This window comes from Nelumbo lutea, chromosome 7 (assembly GCF_056320005.1).
Source record: "Nelumbo lutea isolate HS-2025 chromosome 7, American lotus-T2T, whole genome shotgun sequence".
In the NCBI taxonomy this organism is placed as follows: Eukaryota; Viridiplantae; Streptophyta; class Magnoliopsida; order Proteales; family Nelumbonaceae; genus Nelumbo; species Nelumbo lutea.
In genome coordinates, this window is record NC_142690.1 from 37,728,450 (window position 1) to 37,748,099 (window position 19,650).

Below are 19,650 nucleotides of genomic sequence, written 5' to 3' on the forward strand. Positions count from 1 at the left end.
CCAATACTGATCTATATAGAGTTTGAGAATGTTGGAATCGGGATGCTTGACTAATTCTGTTAGGGAGGATCTTGAGATGGGAAATATCTATATGATCAGTGTAATTTTAAGGCTCCATTGCTAAGGGACTAGCAATGTTTAAGTTGGGGGTGTGATAACTCTACATTTTGATGCCTTAAGGGCATCAATTTAGGGGTATTTTCGGCCTTAGAATAGTCAAGATGTGCATTTAACTGGGAAAATGGCCTTAGCTCCAATCAGAGTGATGTACATTATGACATTTATTGTAAATGAATAAAGTACATATTTTGATTCACTTTATTGTTCTGTGTTTCTATGTAATACCCTTAAACTAGACACATAATGAAACTCATGTTAGTTTAGAACGTTCACAGCCATTGGGTAAGTCTGGGGAGATTTATCCTGCTAAGGCTGACTCTGATGTAATGCCAAGTGTTGGGGTGGCCTATCTTAGCTACCAGGGTGAGACCCGAGGTACATGCAGTGTAGGTTTACTTGAAATCCTGAACCGGACCAGATTTCCAGTATTGCCCTAGACCTTGGTGATTAGTGGGCAAAACTAGAAAGTTACACCTGACCCCTAGACTTGATTTTGATACTGCACTAGGTGTTAGATTGGACTGTCTTTGATGTGCCAATCAGTGAGATCCTTAACGAGGGTCAAAACCTGGGTATGTTGGGATAGTCTGAGAATTCATCTTAGTAGGTGATCATAGTGACAGGATCAGCCTCGGATGCACACTCTCTGATGGAAACCAAGACTACCGGCAACCAATTTTAATCGTTGAAATTTGTTTTGCAAAATATATTTTATATATGGATAAATATATATATATATTATGGTTTCAAATTGTTTGCAAAAGGTTTTAATTCCCAGGATCCATGTGAGTGGAGAGTGCAGCACTGTTACTTGTAGCCGAGGGAGAGGTTCTCTCTTATCAAGCAATGTATAATCATTATGGGCTGAGAGGTTAAGTGTAAGACCATTGAGGGTAATACCTGATGGGCTAATCTTGCATCTGCCCACAGTCCCTAGGTTTTTATAAGGTGACTTGGCCCAAGGACCACTTAGTGTAAGTGTTGGGCCCATTAGGAGTCCATGTGACGGGCTTTAGGGGGTTCACTTCGGCCAGGCCTTGTAATAGAGGCTTGGCTGAACCCATGTAGCTAATGTGTAGATCAATGTTTGGGTCCCACGCCATACAAAGAAGCCCAACTGGGCAGCAGTTTGGAAACAGTTCGAGCACTTAGATTTCATGGGCCTAAAGCCCATTTCGAACTGGGCTGATATGATCAGTTAATTAAGGGCTGATCTTGGATTAAATCAGCAGATAGGATAGGGTTGATAGCTATAAAAATATAACTCTAGCAAGTGCACTAGTTATCAAGTAGTATAATAATATCATTCCCACGGGGATTTAACAAAATAAGTATTAGAATCACAGTCTTCCCTAATTATTTGGACAGTCGAATAAGAAAACAAGAACTAATAAAAATTGGAAAATAAAAACAAGGGTGATCACTAATCAAATATGCAGATGATGGAATCGCAAGGACTTTTGGTCCACCTAACCAATGCAATGAATATTGATGGGTCCAATTATCCAAGGATAATTATTATTCCCATAAGCTGAGATTTTCTCCAATTTATTTAATATTCTCTCTCGAGATATACTAAACCTACTCCCATTAGGTAACCCTTCGATCTCTCGAGTAGAGCTCTCAAGATGGAAGTGCATTAAGTCCAAGAAAACCATTAAATTCAAATGAATCATGTATATATATTTTTATATACCATTCAATTCACACTATGAATTATTCTGTCAATTATGTGAATTCCTCTCTCAATTCATTCACATAACCCAAATCAATTAAGAGGTGGCCAAGTTCTTAATTGCATTAAGCACAATAATTCATAGACTATATGGAAATCACAATCTTGGATAAATCAAGAAAATAAAAATATATTCATTAACATGGTTAGGCTTTCCATAGCCCTAGCAAGAAACAAATCAGTTCATGATGGAAGAATTAAAACAAACAAAGGGGAAGAATGAACTCTTGAATTCACCCATGGTGTTGAGATCTCTTCTTCTTGAAGTTTCTTGAATTCTTGAACCTTTCTTGAACCCTTCTTGTCTGATTGCTCCTTGCTTCTTGATTCAAATCAGAAGTTGAATAATTGAATGGTTCAGTGATCAAGTGACACCTCTAGTTGGTCTGCCTCCTCCTTATAGATTAAAGGGGAGAGGGTGGTCTCCTCCTTTCTCTTGAAGTTGATCTTTACAAGAAATAGAAAGTCCTATCCTAATTCTAACCCTATCTCATTATCTCTTGAACTCAATTCCTTTTCACTCTAAGATTACATCAAGAATTTAGATCTAGAAGGATTCTTCTTAGTTTCTTGTTCTTGGATTCGTAATAGGCCTCCTCTGCGAATTGGGCTTCAGCCAGGCTTTTCTACGAGTTGGGCTTCAGCTGCGGATTCGGCCTTCCTATGAAATTGCCCCAACTTCGGACGTGGTTTAGACTTCGATGCAGGCCGAATCTATGAAAGCCCAAAACATGAAAGTTGTGGCTTTTTCTCTTAGATTTCTAGTGGATCTTGAATCAGCCAATTCTGAGTTCGAAGACGCGAGTTAGGCCCAAATCACTGAACATTGTCGAAACTATAAAAAATCATCCGATTTGTCTTTCTTTGCTCTTGATGCCTTCTTTCATACCCTGGACCAAAATACAAGAGATATGAGTCCAATTAAATGCTAATTTAGTATAAAAGACAGAATAATTGGGGATAAAAATATGATAAATTCTACTCCCATCAAATCCCCCACACTTAAACTCTTGTTCGTCCTCGGGCAAGACAAAACTCAAAACAAAATTAAAACAAGAACAAACTAACTAAAAGATTTGTTTTGGATTTCTCTCAATAGGGTATTTGTCCTCCTGCAAGCCTTGATCAGTATCCATGCTTCTTCCCTTCATCCACTTCTTTTCCTTTTTTAACTTGTCCAAGAATACTCTTAAATCACCAATCCTCATGTCCCCAAGTGAGATCGACAATCAAGGGAAACAGGCATCTCTTTGCATGAATAATTTAGGGCTAGAGTAAGCCCTTCTTTGTTTTCATAATCACATGTGGCAAGATTCAAAAAAATACCCTCTCATGATTCTATAGAATGAAATAAGGAATGTTATTACCCTAAGCTTGCTTATGTATCACATTTCCACCACTTATCATGAGTGCAATGCATAAAAAGGTGAATTAGGGTTTGGGATCTAGGGATGAATGCATTTTATGCTCCATCTCACCCTTTTATTTTTTTAGTGTAAATGCATTTTATTCATCATCTTCCACTAACTCTTTTTTCTCTCGGTGTGAGTGCATTTTATGCTCCATCACACACGAGTTTTTTTTTTTTTGGATAACACGTTCCAATAAATGAACTCATTATCGTGGTCTCAACATGCCTAACAAGACAAGTTCTAGAATAATCAACCCCTGCCTGCCCGTTAGAAACCAAATGCTCACAATGGTCAACTCTATATTGCATCTTGCCCGTTGATCATTCAAACTACTGAGATGCCTTCTCTAGCTAGAAATTTCAGCTAGATTTGCCTGCATCCTTTCTTGTCTATCCTCCCTAACCACATGATTAAAGGTGGTTTGTAATCATTCAAAAACAAGTCTCTAAGGAGTAGAAATTTCAAAAGGAAAGGTAAAAAAATGATGATCAAAGCATGCTAGAGTTCGAAAAAAATTTTATCAACTCCTTACTCATCCCCCACACTTAAGATATACATTGTCCTCAAGGTTAGATTCCTCACACCTTTGGAGTACCTTTGGAGTACCTTTAGATTCCTCCAAATGATGATCAAGGTTAGATTCCTCACACCTTTGGAGTACCTTTTCCAAATTAATCAAGCATTCATCGAATGATGATCCATAAATAGAGAAATCGTCCATGAAGACTTCCATGAAGTCGATGAAGTCACCAAATAATGACATCATACACCATTGGAAAGTGGCAGGGGCATTGCACAGTCCAAAAGGCATTCTCCTAAAGGCAAAGGTCCTGTAAGGGCAAGTAAAAGTAGTTTTTTCCTGATCTACCAGTGCAATGGGTACTTGAAGGTACCCGGAGTAGCCATCCAGGAAGCAATAATATTCGTGCCCTGCAAGTTTCTCTATCATCTGATCAATAAATGGCAGTGGAAAGTGATCTTTCCTGGTGGCCTCATTTAATTTTTGGTAGTCTATGCACACCCTCCAGCCAGTTATTGTTCTTGTGGGAGTTGATTCATTATTTTCATTTATGATTACAGTCACCCCACCTTTCTTTGGTACGACTTGAATGGGACTTACCCATGATGAATCTGAAATTGGATAAATAATACCTGCTTCAAGCCATTTCAGAATTTCTGCCTTTACCACTTGTTGCATTTTTGGATTGAGCCTCCTTTGTGGTTGTGCCTTGGGACCGCAGCCTTCCTCCATCAGAATTTTGTGTGTGCATACCAACGGGCTGATTCCTTTTATGTCTACAATGCTCTATCCTATGGCCGATATATGTTGCTTGAATACCCTCACAAGCTTTTCCTCTTGGAGGCCTGTCAAATCAGAAGAGATGATTATAGGTAAGGTGGAATTATCTCCCAAAAACATATATTCTAAATGAAAAAGTAAGGGTTTGAGTTCCAAAGCTGGAGGTGCTTTGATGGAGGGTAATAGTTGTTTAGAGGGGATCGGCCCATCTAATGGTAGAAACTTCCCTTTTCTTAGCTTGTGTTCTTCTTGGCCGACCTCTAAATAGTTTATTACCTCCTCTACGTCGTCCTCCACTACCTGCATGTTATTACCAGAATTAATGAGATAGTTTGCAAGGGGGTCATCTATCTTTGATTTATTAATTTCTGTTGCCACCACATCAATGGAGTCGATTACATAAATTTCATGTTCTTTAGTGTTGGGATACTTTAGGGTTTGAAAAACATTAAATATCATTTCTTCTCCATTAATTCTAAGAATAAGTTGACCCTTTTTTACATCAATTAAAGCATTACCGGTTGCAAGAAAGGGTCTCCCTAGAATTAATGGCATCGATCTATCCTCCTCCATATCCAACACAATGAAATCAACAGGGATGATGAAATTCCCTACTTTAACTAGGACATCTTCCATTATTCCCCTAGGGTATTTGATGCTTCGATCAGCCAGTTGTAGGGTAATGGTAGTAGATGTTAGTTCATGTAATCCAAGTCTCTTAAAAATAGAGTAAGGCATTAAATTTATACTAGCACCAAGATCACAAAAGGCTTTATCAAATTCAGCATTTCCTATGGTGCAAGGTATAGAGAAACTCTTTGGATCCTTTAGTTTTGGTGGTAGCTTTTTTTGAAGAATGGCTGAACATTCTTCGTTTAATTTTACCGTCTAGCAGTCTTCCCATTTTTTTTTGTTGGACATCACCTCCTTCAGGTGTTAGACAGTTTTGTATGCCCTTAGCTTCAATCCATTTTGATGTACCTTTGACATTTAGTGTAAATAAATAAAGTACATGTTTGATTCATGTTGTTTGGAATAATTCTGTGTAAGACCCTAAAATTGGACACTTATAGAAACTTGTGTTAGTTTTAAATGTTCACAGCCATTGGATAAGTCTGGGGAGATTTATCCTGCCAAGGCTGATACTGATGTGCCACCAAGTGTTGGGATGGCTTGTTTCGGTCATCAGGGTAAGACCCAAGGCACATGCAGTATGGGATTGCTTGAACCCTTGAACTGGACCAGATTTTCAGTATTGCCCTAGACCTTGGAGACAGATGGGCAAAACTGGAAAGTTACACCTAACCCCTAGACTCGATTATGACACATCACTAGGTGTCGGATCGGGCTGTCTTTGATGTGTCAATTAGTGAGATCCTTAGTAGGGGTCAAAACCTAGACATGTTGGGGTAGTCTGAGAATTCATCTGAGTGAGTGATCATAGTGACAGGATCAGCCCCTTTGTCGGACAATGGAAATGATCGGGAATGCACTCTCTTTGATGGAAACCAAACTGCTGGCAGTTGATTTCAATCGTTGGAATTTTGTTTTGCAAAATTAATATATATATACATATATATGTACGGTTTCAAAAGATTTGCAAAAGGTTTTAATTCCCAGGATCCATGTGAGTAGAGAGTGCAGCACTGTTCCTTGCAGCCAAGGGAGAGGTCTTCTCTTGTCGGGCAATGCTTGATCATTAAGGGCTGAGAGGTTAAGTGTAAGACCATTTACGATAATACCTGATGGGCTAATCTTGCACCTGCCCACAGTCCCTGGGTTTTTATAAGATGGCTTGGCCCAGGGACCACTTAATGTAAGTGTTGGGCCCATAGGGTCCATGTGATGAGCTCAAGGGGGTCATTGAGTTTTTCAGTGAATTTGACTAGGCCTTGTAATAAAGGCTGGGCCGAACCCATGTGGCTGGTGTGTAGATCAATGCTTGAGTCCCACGCCATCCAGTGAATTTGACTAAGTGAACACTGAACACTTGATGGGCCAAAAGCCCATTTCGAACTGGGCTGATATAATCACCTATTCATGGGGCAAATCTGAGATTAATGTTAGTAAAAGGATTGGGTCTTTAACCTTATCCACTCTAAGAGACCAAATTCAAATTAGATTTGAAACTGGTAACCTTTTGATAAGATCAAGAGTCAGCTAACTTAATCTGCAGATAGGATTAAGATTATCCCTTATCCAAATACTGATTTGGATTGGGATAACTCCCAAAAATTAGGAGTTTTCTTAATCAAGAAGAAAGAGGAGAAACCCTAACAGAATTATCAGATTTTGAACTAGGGTTTGTATGCAAGAGATACCTCTTGCGAATAGAGATTTGATCTCTCATAGACTCCAGAGAAAAGAGACACAATTCAGCCCTCTTCATCCCTGGATTTCTCCTCCTCTAGCAACTACCATTCCCTATTTCAAGATTGGATCTTTGCAGCAATAGGAAGTCAAGAAATTTGCTCTTAACAATAGTCTTGCAAGAAAGACCAAAAAGATTTGGTGTTCAAGGTTTCCAGAGGATTCTTGTGAAGAATCCAGTGTGTAGGACGCACCCTGTTGGTTTCGTTCCATCCACAGCTTTGTCATCTTTAGTAGGAGCGGATCTTGGTTTCTTCTTTGGGCGTGAACACCAACTTTGGGAGATATTGTTTCTTTGGATCAGGTATAATCCTTCATGTTTCCTTTTGGTTCAGATCTGGTTTAATTATGGTTCAAGTAGAATCCTTAAATATTGTATTCTAAATTTAGGGAATATGATTCCCAGTTGGAAGAAGGTAAGAAATTTTTGAAATTTGCCCACCCATTCTGCACCCTTCATGGCATCCATTAGATGGATCCTACCATTCTTTCAGTGGTATCAGAGCACCAGGTTCAAATCTTGAACCAAAAGAAAATCATATCTGACCCTACGCAGATGGACAGAAGATGTTCTGCCAAGATTTGCACAGATTGCTTTCTTTTTTTTTTTCTTCAAGAAATGGTTTCTTGTTAAGGGCGATTGGTCTGAAATTAATTTTGTTAAATCCAAAATTTATATAGAATTGTTCTTTATTTATTTTTTATTTAATGGACTATTCAAACCTGGAGATCGCAGTGCAGTTTTCGCGTAGATGGTCTGCGCACCTTTTTTCATTTATTTTATTCAATTTGATCTGTAAATATTTTTTTTTTATTTTTCTAGACTGAATGTATAGGATTTGATCAAGAATGTAATTAATTAATAGAAATAGGATTTTTATTATTTATTTTCTTGATTAAAGAAGAAGGAAGCAGATGGCGGCACTGGAGATTTGCAGATGGAGAAATCGCTTCTTGCGATTTACAATTTATGAAACTGTAACATTTGTGATTAACCTTTGTTTTGCAGGTGATGCGAACAGTCCATGGTTGATTTGTGTTTGTTTCAAATCAAGATTATTAATTTCAGATCTTTCATGAATTAATTTTTGAATTGAAAATCAGTTTTGGACCATTTCGGACTAGATTCGACCAAAACTGTTTGGACCAAATCTGGGGTTTGAAAGGGACTGTTTTTCAGTCCATATTTCTCACACTTGTTGTTCCAAATCTGATGTTCAATTACAGGGATTAATTCGGCCCACCTGTAAAGCCCAGTTTTAAAGGGTTAAAATTGCAAAAGGCCATTATTGTGAGAAAAGTTGTATGGGCCGAACTGCTAACTACAATTCAGCCCATACACCTAGTAGACATTAATTGTTAATGCTTTGGGTTTTTAAATGGGCTATTCGATGGGCTTTACAGTAGTTAATTGATTGGATCAATTCCTCCTTTACATGTGATGTTTGGATGTTTGATGTGTTGCGACCATGGGTCATAAGCACTTGGCCCATGTTGAATCATTAGTGGCTCTTGCGCACACCATGGCTGAATGCACATCATTGCCATGGTGTCCCTTAAGGTCATTGGATGACCCCTCTTTGCTTGGTGGGCCCCACAACCTTGAAAAGGGATGCGTACGGAACCCCTAGCCGATTAAGGCCCACCAGAAATCTGACTTTATGAAAGTCAGTGGGAGCCACTTTGGTTTGACATAAATTAGAACTAGGGCGTAATTTTGTTCCCTCCAGCAAATATGAATGCATGTGATAGAGAGATCCATATGATGGGCTCTCTAAAGGCCTTCCATCATTAACACAATGATGGGTCCATCAGTAATGAGGAAATGCACCATAAAATTGGGCTATCCATTTGCGGTTGGATCTGTTAGAGTGTTTCATAAGATGATAGGGGCATCATAGACCGATGTGGGAGGGGCTTCACCAGAAAATGGGAACTCTCTCACGGTACCTTGGCGTAACTTGAATATGATGGGTGTGCACTCATTGGACAGAAAGGTTTACCTGAAAATGGCTCTGAACCTTGTCTGACAGAGGCCAAAGGGATACTCATTTGATGAGTGGATATGATCCGTCACAGAAAGGTGGTGGCATTTTGCAACTGAAACAGTTGGCTTCATGCACCCTATGTGATTTTCCACATTTCCAGATACATTTTGTCGACTCCATCACTGAGTAAGTAGGGAAATCTTAGAGATGAACAAATGGGAATGGAACATAGATTAAAAACCATATCTATGTAGGTAACATGAATCAAACTAAGGTTGTGGACTAACGTCTTTGCTGTTTTATCAGAAAATGGCAAACAGACAATTTGCAAAGCTTCTAGACAATAACAAGCTTAAGGGCCCAAACTATGCCGACTAGTACAAAAATCTCATGCCGGTCCTAACTTCTGAAAAGTTAGACAAGGTGGTGAAAAATCCTGCCCCAGAACATCCGGGTGATAGGGCTTTTGAGGCCCGTAGGAGGGACTACCAAGATTGGGAGGATAAGAACTTCCTAGCCCGCTACTTTGTCATTGTCTCATTTGACAACTCAATACAGAGGCAATTCGATCAAATTGACCATTGTCTTCGGATGATGGGATACATTAATGAACTTGAAGCTCTTGGATCCAGGCTAGATCTTGGCACACAAGTGGATGCCATTCTAAATTCTTTGCCCTCTTCCTTCAATGCATTCACAATGAACTACAATATGAATAAGCTGAATGTCAGCATCCAGGAACTCAGAAATATGTTATAGAGGGCCGAGGATCTACTAAAGAAGGATGAGCCTGTGGTTATGCTTGCTGAAGCTAACAAATCGGGCAAGAAAAAGAGAAAGGCAAAGAAGCCCCAGAAGAAAGATGCCAAACCCAAGAAGTAGAAGAAGAACAAGGCATCTGATGTCTGTCACTTCTGCAAGCAGACCGGCCACTGGAAGAGGAACTGTCCTACCTACTTGAAATCTAAGAAAGGTAACATCGAAACTTGTGTCATAGAAACTAATATGTTAGTTGCTTCTGTGTCCTGGTGTATTGACTTTGGGGCTTCAACTCATGCGTGTAACTCACAGCAGGGGTTCAAAGTTAGCAGAAGATTGAGTAAAGGCGAAGTGACACTATTTTTGGGAACGACTGCAAGTGTTGCAGCTACGGCAATAGGAACCCTAGAATTAGTTTTTAGAGAAGGAGTCCTTGTACTTAAATATTGTCTTTATGTACAGAACTTGAGAAGAAATTTAATTTCTGTTTCTAAACTGTGTGCTGATGGATATACTGTTTATTTTAGTAATATGATTACTGTTAAACGGAATAACAAATTCATCGCATGTGGGGAACTGGAGAACGGTCTCTATGTTCTACATCTTTCTCTGGAAACTAACCTGACCGAAACTACGTCAGTCAAAAATCCTAAGAAAAGGAATCATGATACAATTAATCCCATGTGCCTCTGGCATTACTGACTTGGCCATATCGGTGGTGACCAAATCACAAGGCTGGTAAAGGATGGTCCTTTGGATTTTCTAACCATAGAAAATCTTCCCACTTGTGAGCCTTGCCTTCAAGGTAAGATGAATAAGTGGCCATTTAACGGTAAGCCTGAAAGATCTGGAGGCACACTTGAGCTAATACATACTGATGTATGTGGTTCCCTGAGTATTAGGACATGGAATCAACACGTGTATTTCATCACCTTTACAGATGATTTTTCACGATATGGTTACGTGTACCTAATGAGACACAAGTCTGAATCCTTTGAAAAGTTCAAAGAGTTCAGATAGGAAGTCGAGAAATAGTTTGGGAGAGAAGTTAAGGCCCTTCGATCGGATCAAGGTGGCGAGTATCTCTCTGACGAATTCAGGGACTACTTAAAGGACAATGGGATAGTGTCACAACTAGCTCCTCTTGCTACACCTCAACTCAACGGTGTTTCAGAGAGGAGGAATAGGACCTTGTTGGACATGGTTAGGTCACTTCTCGTATGCTCGGAATTACCCACATCCTTTTGGGGATATGCATTAGAGATTGCTATCTACATGTTGAATCGGGTTCCAACCAAATCAGTTCCGAAAACTCCATATGAACTATGGACAGGAAGGAAGCCAAGTGTGAGACACTTGAGGATTTGGGGTTGTCCTGCACACGTTAAAAGAACAAGTGCAGACAAGTTGGAATCCAAAACCAGGTGTTGCCTATTCATAAGCTACCCAAAGGATTCAATGGGTTATCTATTCTATGACCCAAGTGAGCAGAAAGTGTTCTGCAGTCGAAATGCCCAATTCTTAGAATCCAAATACATCCTAGATACTCACCGTCAAGAAATAGTTTTGATGAGGAGAGCTCAGGAGTAGTGGGAGATGTTCCACAAGTTCTAGGTAGTAATCAACCTAGAAGGTCCACCCGGGTATCCAGACCACCAGTCCGATATGGTGGGCTTAATCTTACTAAAATCCATTATCCTTGAGTCTTTATATGACTGTTGAATTCAATGATCATTTAATTGAAAATGTTGGGCCCATTTTGAGCCCATAGTGATGTGCTTAGGAGTTCATTGTGTTTAGCAATGAATTCGGCCAAGCTTTTTCAAAGAGGCAGGGCCTAACCCATGTGGACTTATGTGTGGTCATTGTGGGGTCCCACACCATACAAATTAAGCCTATGTTGACCATGCAACGACCTTAAGTCATGAGCCTTATAGGTGATGGGCCTAAGGCCCATAATTAATATGATTTATTAAGTTGTCACATGACAATTTAAGTTATCATGTGACATTGGGTGAATATGGGTTTTGAAATGTGTATGGTGCACCCATCCTCTTAAGAGGATAGGACTTATCTCTTAATAGAGTCCAGATCCAAATTAGATTTGGATAATCTCCTAATTTGATTAGGAGAAGTGCTCCATAAAGAGAAAAAAGAAGAAGAGGGCGAAATAGATTAGAACACCTCTCTATTTTGTTCTCTCTTCTTCTTTTTGTCTCCTAAGAAACCCTAGTTCGACCACAACTATTTTGGGAATGATAGAGATCAGTTTTCTTCTGCTTTTTGCAAGAAAAATCAAGAGGAATTTCATATTTAATTCCCTAGTTCGATCCAAGTAGTTGGATTGCAGTTTTGCTAAAAACTACTTTGTTGAACAGGCATCAGGAATACCTTACACCTTCTTTAGTAGAGGCTCGTTTTAGGATTTACTTGGACATGAACTTCCACCTTGGGAACTGCATTTGTGGTATTCATATTAGGTATACATCTTCTCTTTGGTTGGTTTCAAATCTGGTCCAATTCTGAACAAAACCAATCCTGAAAAATGCAGTTTTTCAAAATATAAGAAATTCAATTCCTAAAAGGATTTGAAAATTTTTGAAATTTCACCCAGCCATCTAGCATGATTCGGCCATCCATATGATGGATCATAACTCTTTCTCTAGTGGTATCAAAGCACTAGGTTCAGCCCTTGGACTGAACCAAATTAGATTTGAACAAAAAATTGGCAAGAACTAGTCTAGCTAATTTGAGCAGTCGGCAAAAAACTCAAAGAAATTGGTTCTCAGGGTGGGCAAATGATCCAAAATTTTGGTGAATATATTCTGATATATTATAGAATTATTCTATTATGAATTTTTGAAGTCTTGAGCTGAAAGTGTGATGGATATCGAAATCTTGTTGACGACAAGTTTTGATTATGTGGTCTGTAATTTTTTTTTCTTTTCTATAAAAAATGTATTAGGTTTTTCTGATGTAAGCAATAAAAATTAGGGTTTCTCTATTTTTTTTACATTGAAGAAATCACTGGAGCTTGAGGAGAAGACAAAGCTTGCAAATGGACATTGATCTACAGATTGCAATTTTGTAGGGATGCAGTTTTTGTCCAGATTGGATTCGAACCATCACTCTATCATCCCTAGCCCTTTATTTCTGTTTATTTTTTATATGATTGTCAATCATAACTGAGAATTTCAGATCATTACTTATATGAATTGGTGCATGTTTTGGACACCAAACCCTAGGCTGATTTGACCTAGTTTTGGTTCAATCTTGTTGGGCCGAACCTATGGTTCTTTGGGGTCTGATCATAGTCTTTTGGATCATGGTTCAAGTGACTGAAAATTAGTCTTAGGCCAGGGGTGTTATGGCCCTTGCATGGACCAATTCAGCACATACTTGAAAAGTCCTTTTATGTTAGATTAAAGCAAGACCAATTTTAGCATGGGCTAATTGGTGGGTGGAGATGCACCATAAAATTGGGTTATTCATTTCACTGAAGGCAGTTAGTGGGATTGCTTCCTGAGATGATTGTGGCTTCATAGACAAGTGGTAGGGGCCTATCCTAATTTTGAATCTCTTGTCATAGATAACAATATGCTGGTGTATTGACTCAGGTGTTTCTACTCATGCATGTAACACATTACAGGGGTTCAAGGAAAGTAGAAGGCTAAATGATGACAAGTTGTTTTATTTGGGGATGACTGCAACTGTTGTGGCTACTACTATAGGAATAGTAGAATTAAAATTTTTAGAGAAGGAATTGTTGCATTAAAAGATTGCCTTTATGTACCTTTACTTAGAAGAAATCTGATTTCAGTTTCTAAGTTGTGTAAGGATGGTTATTCCATTGAGTTTAGTATTAAGATTATAATTAAATTAAATATCAAACTCCTTACTCATGGAGAACTTTAGAATGGTCTTTATGTTCTCCATTCTTCTCTAGAAACAAATGTAACCGAAACTGTGTCAGAGTACATCTACAAGAAATGAACACGTGATATAGTTAATTTCACGATTAGTGAGGGATGGTAAAAATATAATGTATCACAAGATTAGTGAAGGATGGTCCCCTAGATTTTGTGGTCCTATGAACATTAGGGCATGGAACCAATACTATTATTTCATAACTTTCACCAATGATTATTCTTGGTATGGTTACATGTACCTAATGTGACATAAGTCTGAATCTCTTGAAAAGTTTACGAAGTTTAGACAAGAAGTCAAGAAATAGTTGGGGAGACAAATCAAAACCCATTGGTCAGATCGAGGATGTGAATATCTCTCCAATGAATTCAAGGACTACTTAAATGACGATGGGATTAGATCATAATTGTCTCCTCCTACTACACCTCAATTAAATAGTGTATGAGAGAGGAGAAATCAGACTTTATTAGATATGGTCCAATAACTCCTTTTCAATTTAGAGTTACGCACATTCTTTTGGGGGTGTGCATTACAGAATATAATTTACATGCTGAATCAGGTTCCAACCAAATCAATTCCAAAGACTCCTTATGAGCTATGGACCGACAAGAAACCAAGTGTAAAACACTTGAAAATATTGGGTTGTCCAGCACACGTTATAAAGACAAGTATTGACAAATTGCAATCCAAAACTAGATGTTGCCTATTTGTAGGGTACCCTAAGGACTTCATAAGGTATCTTTTTTATCACTCACGACAACAAAAATTGTTTATTAGTCAAGATGCCTACTTCTTAGAGGATGACTACATCCTCAACAATTATCATCAGTAAGTTGTTCTTGATGAAGAGAGCTTAAGAGTAGTGGGAGATGACCCATAGATTCCAGATAATAATACCTAGCTTAGAAGATTTACCCAGGTTTATAGACAACTAGTTCATTACGGCTATGATCAAGAAAGTTACTTGATGGAAGCCATGAGCAATGAGGAAGATCTCATGACTTATATGAAAGATATGTTGGGCATAGACTCCTTGAAGTGGGTAGATGCCATGAAAGTTGAGATGAACTTGATAAAAACCAATGGAGTCTAGACTCTCATAGACCCATCCCTAGGGTGAAAGCAATTGGTTGCAAATGGATCTACAAGAGGAAGAAGGGCCCTAATGGAAAGGTTGAGACCTATAAAGCTTGGCTTATAGCGAAAGGGTACACTTAGAAAGAATGAGTCAATTATGAGGAGACTTTCTCTCTTGTGGCCATGCTTCTAGAAGTTGGAATATCCTATTTGACTCAACAATCAAATAGTTTGACTTTGAGTAGAATTTGGATGAACCCCATGTTTATAGAAAGATAGTTGGAGATAAGGTTACAATTATGATTCTATGTATAGACGACATTCTATTCATTGGGAATAAAGTAGAAATATTGACAATGGTGAAGGTACGAATTTTGTAGCAATTCTCCATGAAAGATATTGGAGAAGCCTCTAATATCTTGGGACTTCGACCCTATAGAGATAGATCGAACAGGATAGTTGGATCATCCCAATCTACTTACGTTTACAAGATTATCAACATATATAACATGTAGAACTCTAAGAAGGGGTCTGTTTCTTTCAACATGGAGTCAATCTCTCCAAAGGAAAGTTACCTAAGACCCTAGAGGAGATAGAGGACATAAGAGTGGTTCTCTATGCCTCAGCCTAGGGAGCATCTTGTATGCCATGTTGTATATTCGACCATACATTGCTCAGGCTATTAGTGTTGTAAGTAGATACCAATCTTACCAGGACAAGAGCATTGGACTGCTATGAAAAACATACTAAAGTGCCTATAGAGGACTAAAGACTATTGGCTTGTCTTCGATGGTATTTCACTATAGATTGTTGGTTATACTGATGCTGACATCCAACTTGACTCAGATACTAGAAAGTCTAAGTTTGGATACTTTGGGATCTTATGTAGTAAGAAAAGTACTCCACGACTGAGGCCAAGAACATTTTCGTAAGTGTGGCTCCCTAATAAGCAGTTTGGATGAAGAAATTCCTCCTATAATTTGGAATCCTAGCATATCACCCATTCCACTGTTGTGTGACAACATTGGATTTACGGGAGATTGTTGGTAAAGGGGCATCTAGATTTAGAACATAGCATTAGCGAAGAATGTAGTAGACCCATTGACTAAGACATTGACACAGGAAGTGTTTGACAAACATGTGGACAGTATGGAACTGAGGCTTGTAGCTGATTGGACCTAAGTGCAAGTGGGAGCTGTTAGAAAGTTTATGCCCTTGGCTCTAATCTTATTTATGTATAGATATATTTATTCTAAATGAATAAAAGTACATTATTGTTTCATGTTGATATTGGTATGTTTCTATGAATTTTCCCCTTAAACTAGACACTTATAAACTCATATTAGTTTAAAATGTTCTTAGCTATTGGATAGACTTGGGGAGTTTATCCTACCAAGGCTGACACTAATGTGCTAGTTTAGCTGCTAAGGTTAGACCATTGGATAGACTTGGATAGACTTGGATAGATTTGGGGCAACTTGGTTCAGCTACTAGGGTTGGACCCAAAGCACATGCAATGTGTGTTTTGTTGAAACACTAATACTGGATCATTTTCCAGTTATGCCCTAGACCTTGGAGATTGATGGAAAAAATTGGAAACTTATACATAATCCCTAGACTTGATTATGATACTGCACTTGGTGTCGGATTGGGTTGTCTTTGATATGCCTATCAATGAGATTCATTGAGAGTCAAAACCTGGGTATGTAGGGGTAGTCTGAGAATTCACTTAAATGGGTGATCATAGTGATATGATCAACCCCTTTGTTAGACAAAGTGAATGATAGGGCTTACACTCTCTTTGATGAAAACCTAAACTGCTAACAGTGGATTTCAACTATGTTTGAGATTTGGTTTTGCAAAATATATATTTATATATATATATATATATATATATATATATATATATATATATATATATATATATTATGGTTTTATGAAAATGTGATTGCAAAAGGTTCTAATTCTTGGGATGCATCTGAGCAGAGAGTGTGACACTGCACCTTGGACCCAAGGAGAAGTCCTTCCTTGTCAGGCAGTGTTTGATCATTATGGGCTGAGAGGTTAAGTGTAAGAGACTATTATAGGGCTGATCACCTGATGGAACTAATCTTACTTAAGTCCATTATCCTTGGGTCTTCATAGGATGGCTGAATTCAAGGATAATTTAAGTGTAAATGTTGGGCCCATTTCGAGCCCATAGTGATGTGCTCAAGGGTTCACTACATTTAGTAGTGAATTCGGCTAAGCTTTCTCACAAAGGTTGGGCTAAGCCCATGTAGACTTATGTGAGGTCATTGTGGAATCCCATGCTATACAAATCAGGCCTAAGTTGGCCATGCAACACCCTTGGGTCGTGATCCTTATATTTGATGGGCCTAAGGCCCATAATTATTATGATTAATTAAGTTGCCACACGACAACTTAAGTTATCATGTGACATGGGACGAATATGGGTTGGGAAATGGGTATGGATCACCCATCCTCTTAAGAGGATAATCATATCTCTTAATAGTGTCCAGATCCAAATTAGATTTGGATAATCTCCTAATTTGATTAGGAGAAGTGCTCAATAAAGTGATAAAAAAGGAAGAGGGTGAATTAGATTAGAACATCTCTCTATTTTGTTCATTCTTCTTTTTGTCTCCCAAGAAACCGTAGTTCGACCACAGCTATTTTGGGACTGATAGAGGTCAGTTTTCTTCTAATTTTTGCAAGAAAAATCCAAAGGAATTTTTTGATCACCTCCTAAGTTTGATCCAAGCAGTTGGATTATAGTTTGTTGAAAACTCCATTGTTGAACTGGTTTCAAGAATACACCATGCCATTTTCAGTGGAGGCTGGTTTTAGGACTGATTTAGGCATGAACTTCTACCTTGGGATCTGCATTTGTGGTATCTGTATCAAGTATACATCTCCCTCTTTGGTTGGTTTCCATTCTGGTTTGGTTCAGGGCAACATCGATGTTGAAAAATTTAGTTTTTAAAAACATAGGGAATTCGATTTCTGAAAGGATTAGAATTTTTTTTTTAATTTTCCTAGCCCTCTAGCATTGTTCGGCCATGCATATGATGGATCTTAACCCTTTCTTCAATGGTATCATAGCACTAGTTTAAGCCCCTGGACTGAACCATACTAGATTTGAACCAAAACTTAAATCGACAAGAACTAGTCTAGTCGATTTGAGTAGTTAGTAGAAAATCTAAGAAATTAGTTCTCGGAGTGGACAAATGATTTGAAATTTGGATGAATATATTCTGATATATTATAGAATTGTTCTATTATGGATTCTTGAAATCTTGGGTTGAAAGTGTGATGGAGATCAAAATCGTGTTGGCGGTAAGTTTTGTGTACACCGAATTCATTATTTTGATTATGTGGTTTATAACTTTTTTTTTCTTTTTTAGAAAGTGAAAACTTTGTAGTTTGATGCCTTAAGGGCATCATTTCAGGGGTATTTTAGGCCTTAGAATAATCAAAATGTCACTTTACTGAGTTAATTTCAATATTGTGACCTCTAAGGTTCTCTGTGCAAATCTTGTGGAAAACTAAGGAAATTTCATGGTTGAAATGCAGTTTTTGGGAAGCTGGTATAAATGCCAATTAAGAGAATGGTGTTTTTGTGAAAAGCTGAGCATAGGAGGGCGCTTCCTATCTATTAAATCCAGAATGATGCCCCTCCTACTGTATTAGCATACTCCCCTCTCCTTAGCAAACCCTAGGGTGCGTTTCCACTCCTTTTCATCCTTACCAAACCCTAGCCGCCCCTACCAAACCCTAGTCGCCCCTAGCAAACCCTTCCATCTCTTCTAATCTCTACCATTCATTCAAGGGCACTCTCTTTTTAGCTTTCTAACCCTAGGGTGCCATCTAACTTCTAATCCTCACCATTCAGCCTTTAGCCACTAGATCTCAGCCCTCCATTCCATTCTCTATCTCAGCCATCCACTCTAGGGTGTCACCCACTCCTCATAATCTCCACCTTTCAGCCCTAGGCGCCTAAATCTTCACCATCCAACTCTGGACACCCAAATCTCAGCCATACATAATATTGGGTGCCCCTTCCTACTCTTCTCAGCCTTGGGATCAACTTTGGATAACTTTAACCCTTCGTTCTAAACCCTAGGGCACCCATATTTTGCTAAAACTTAGTTGTCACCCCCTTCTTTCTCTCTAATCCCAGTCTTATCTGTCCTTCTCTATAAAAAGCACCCAAAGTCTCTTGAGAAGGGGTTGGATTCTGCCCGAAATAAGACAAAAGGCTGATCTTGAGAAGTTCAAGGGTAGAGGAAGAGGAGGGTTCCTGCTTGCAGTTTGCCAAAGCCACTACTACCACCTCTGGAATCGGATCCCAACCATTTTAATTCAATTTTAGATTTAACTTCTATTCTTTAATTTCCAATCTGATTTTTCCTTCCTACAAATTTACTTTTATTCAGTTTAATTTTTGCTTTGTTTCTTGTTTGTAGATTTGGAATTTGGCCAGGTAAGACGGAAGGCCTAGCTCGAGAAGTTCGATGGTCAAAGGAGAGATCCAGAGACTGCTACTTCTAATCGGACTACAGACATTTTTTATTTAATTTCTTTTATTTATTTATTTATTTTTAGGTACTTTTCACAGTCAGTAGTGTTTGAATTTTATTTTTATGAATTCCAATTTAATTAATTAAAGTTTTGTGATTCTAGAACTTCCCTTTGTGTTCTTTTATCCGGATTAAAGTTTGTAACAATTTTTCCCTCACTTCCCTGTGGATACGACCCATTTTCACAATTTACTATGTTTGTAATTGTTATGAGAAATTGATAAATTTATAAATATTAAAACCGGTGTTCTAAAGTGGTTAACAACACGCTTCTGGTTACACCAAGTTTTTGGCACCGTTGTTGGGGAAGCAATGGAGAATTTTTTTTTTCTTTGTCTGGATCCATTTCCTTATTTTTTTTAATTTTTGTTTGATTACT